Source organism: Marmota marmota, unplaced genomic scaffold (genome assembly GCF_001458135.2).
Source record: "Marmota marmota marmota unplaced genomic scaffold, marMar, whole genome shotgun sequence".
NCBI classification, from domain to species: domain Eukaryota; kingdom Metazoa; phylum Chordata; class Mammalia; order Rodentia; family Sciuridae; genus Marmota; species Marmota marmota.
Window position 1 is genome coordinate 1 of NW_026007687.1, and position 3,971 is coordinate 3,971.

Genomic DNA, 3,971 nt, shown 5'->3' on the forward strand with positions numbered 1-3,971 from the left:
CTTCCTTTCTCCCTTTCTCCCTTCCTCTTTCCTTCCTTCTTTCTTTGGATGCCTTCTCCAAGTTTGCTCACCTGAAAAATTTCTAAATATTCTTCAAATATTATCTCTTCTGTGAAGTCTTTCCTGATCAAGAGTTAGTTATTCTGTTTCCTATTATTCCATTGATGCTTTATTTACATGTTCATTTTCACATGCATGTATTATACCAAAATGGTTTGTTAGCATGTCTGTCTCCCCATTAGGCTATGAGCTTCCTCTAGTCTGAAACGGTATCTTTTCATTTTTGTATCCACAAAACCTAGCATTAAATGTGGCCAGTGGTTGTCTTCTCTGTAATTGTTTTTTTCTTTTTTAGTGAATAAAGTGTATCAATGCAATAAATGTGCACATGTTTCTTTTTGACTAGAGTTAGAGATAAGAATTGGAAAGGATGAGTGAAAAAATTTTACATACATATCCAGGTATATATGATACACTTTATTAAATTTATAGGAATCAGTTGATTGGGTTGGAGATTACAATGAACCATTGACTGGATTTTCATGGAGAGGTGGGTCTGAACGAGAAACCACAGGAATCCAGATATGGAGTGAAGTCTTCCTTATCAATAAAGTTGATGGTAAAAAGGTATGATACCAACTTTTTTTAAGTAAAATTGAGCTTATACTTAACAGTAACTTGAAAATGCTCTTTTGAAAATGAATTTTGGCCATTTGACATGAAACTTAAAGGGGAGTGTAGCATCCTATCGAATGATCCTTGTTTACCAATTTAATGATTATGGTAGGAAAAATCATAAGAACAGTAGGACATCAGATCAGCAAGCCATCATTCATACTTGTTTCAATGCTGTATTAGGTTAATGTTGGATCATCAGTGAAAATTATTACAATAATAAGTAGCTAATTGATACTTTGATTTCCTGTAGTATTCATGGCATATGTAAGAAGTTACCTATTAAGTATTCATTGATAATGATTTCCTTTAGTTCTTATGGTGTTAATGTTGGGGTAACTGTAATAACCCTGGATGTTCTATATTTGCTTATAGGTTGCAGTGTTATTGATGGATACTCAGGGGACCTTTGATAGTCAGTCAACTTTGAGAGATTCCGCCACAGTATTTGCCCTTAGTACAATGATCAGCTCAATACAGGTATGAAATAAATTCATTTGGGTGAGTATTTCTTTAGCTAAAATTTATAATGTATGTATTTCTACAGACACTTGGCAGTGAGACAAACAACAGAAAAGGTATATTAAATGTTAAAGAGACCTATGACACTCAATTTACCCTTTATATTTTACAATTTGGGAAAATGAATTTGAAAATAAATAAGTGGCTTGATAAAGCTCATATATGTGACTAAATTAGTAGTAGAATGGGAATAAAAGTCAGGTCATTGACTGGGCCGAATGCTCCTTTCCATCTCCAATTAGCATACCAATTCTTGTAAGAGTAGAATTGTTTTTGTTACTGTAATTTAATTACTGATCAGTTTTCAATTGACTGCTTTAACCAGAGGAAGTTTTTTTATGTTATTGATGTTCTTTTTGCTTAATGCCTCAATACACTCAATAATATTAAATCTTATAACATATGCAGATATTGGGATCAACTATTATGTTATATTTAATGAACAAGATTTATAAACATAAAATTTTGTTTTACATAGCCAGTGGAAATGTTTTTAAATGTAAAAACTTTGTGTTTATAGCTTTTTAAAACAACTTTATATACATTTAGAATGGTAAATGTCTTTATTTAAAATTTTTCATCTTCCTTTCCTTTTTTCTTTCTCTTTCTTAAAGTGTTGTTTCAGGGATTATAGTAAGCTTTCTAAATTGTGCTTAAAGTTCTTGGAGAGTTTCATTATAAGCACAGTACATACAACATAAAAGATTAAGTCTATTTTTGTAGAAATTTTCTGTTCAATGGAAAGAGCAGAAGAGGGTGGTAAAGAAACAGAGAAGATCAATTTTTAAAAGGCAAGGTAGCTTAAAAAGGCAGTATACTTAGGATGAGCAAGTTGGAGCTGATCACATTCCAGTAGAGAGTGGAGCTAGTGACGGATGGGTGACTAGTGACTATCCTCTTAGTACAACCGAGAGAGGACAAATAGGAGGAAGGAGGAGAAACCAAGTTAAAAAATGATCGATGCTTTTAACAATCTACTCCTTGAATGAGCTTTTAAAATACTAACTTAGTATCTATTTTCTTTATAATGAACAGTAAAAACCATCATACAAGCCAATAAAAATTATATTGACTTGTTCTTTTTAATATTTATGACTTACTATATATTTTAGACCTCAATAGAGTAAATATTTTCATAGAAAAACCCACTAAATTCTTAGTAATAACTGCTTTTAATTATTATCTGAGAAATGATCTGTTACTTAAATAAGTACACAAAGGATACTGCTTGCATTAATACATAAATATATAAGCATATTTAACTTTTCTTTGAAGTTTTTGACATTTTTTGACCAAAAAAATAAGTCATGTTGATGCTGTGATCTGTTTATAAAACAATACTACAAATGTATAAGGATATTCAGACAAACTTCTATGTGATGGAACTTTATAAAATAAAAGTAAACAAAATAACAAATTATGAAGAAATCAACATCTTTTCAGAACACAATTTTCCTTATGGGTTGTTCAGATTTAGCACTATTTTTAACACCATTATTTTGGCGTGCTTGGAAGAATTGTTATTTTATTGAGTAATTGTTGAATTAAGTTCATAAAATAATTTTAAAATTCTGATTCCAGAGCAGGTGACTCTTATATTTCTGCAAAATTTTTATATCACTGCACATTGTTTATTTTCTCTCAAGCTTTCTTAGTCCTTTCTTATAAATGTCATCTAATAAAGATGTATGTAAGAGAGTTAATTTTTGTAATAATTGATGTTTATCAAAATAGAGAATGACAGAGTAAGTGCTTAAGATTATACTGATTATCCTCTCATTTTGATTTCATAATCAAGGTATATAATTTATCCCAAAATGTCCAGGAGGATGATCTTCAGCATCTTCAGGTAACAATATTACTACTTTTTGTTTATCTGGGTAGGCTTTGGGCAGAACTTTGGAGAATGGTTTAGAAACATAACCAAATGAGGGTTATCCTATGTTCAAGTTTCTTGTTTTTTTCTTTCTAATTCAGTTTTCAAATTCCTTTGTTTCCATAAAATTACTTCCTACCATTCTTGATTATATGAAAATATATGGCAAATTAAAATAGAAAAACATATTCAGGCTTAAAAATTACCTGAAATGTGAAGTTAAAGTCTTAAGGTCAGAGATTTGATAATTGATGGTAAGATATCTGTTATATGCTAGATTTTTTGTCCTGTGGGCTGTTAGAGGCTACCTTATAATGACTCACAGAATTCTATTTTAGATCTGAAAGAGATCTTGTGACACTCAGTTTATTCTTTATATTTTATAATTGGGGAAAATGAATGTGAAAATAAATAAATGACTTGAATAAACTCATATATATGATTAATTAGTGATAGAATGGGAATAAAAGTCAGGTCATCTGACTGGGCCCAATGCTCCTTTCCATCTCCAAGTCACACTTGAATCTTAAGTAAAGGATCAGATGTTTCCTAGAGATAATTCTCATCTCAGTAATAATTCCCATTCCCTTCAATTCATGTTATTTTTGTTTTGTATTTTATGACACCAAGGATTAAACCCAAGTGCACTTAACCACTATGCTGCATTCCCAGCCCTTTTTGTTTTGAAACAGGGTCTTGCTAAGTTGCTTAGAGCCTTGCTAATTTGCTGAGGCTGGATTTCAGTTGCCATCTTTCTGCCTCAGCCTCCTGAGTGACTGGGATTACTGGCATGTGCCACCACACCCAGCAGTTCATGTTATTTCTTTTTTTCTTTTCTTTTCTTTCTTTCTTTCTTTTTCTTTTTCTTTTTTTTTTTTTTTTTTTTTTTTTTTTTTTT

General features: G+C 30.9%; 1 long non-coding RNA gene across 1 annotated transcript; it reads left to right on the plus strand.

Annotated features, from left to right (window-relative positions):
• The first annotated feature begins 443 nt into the window (after positions 1–443).
• Positions 444–3,093, plus strand: LOC125614821. Its single transcript, XR_007345378.1, has 3 exons — positions 444–627; positions 1,051–1,155; positions 2,996–3,093. It is a non-coding gene; the product is annotated as an uncharacterized LOC125614821 (long non-coding RNA).
• Positions 3,094–3,971: the final 878 nt, after the last annotated feature.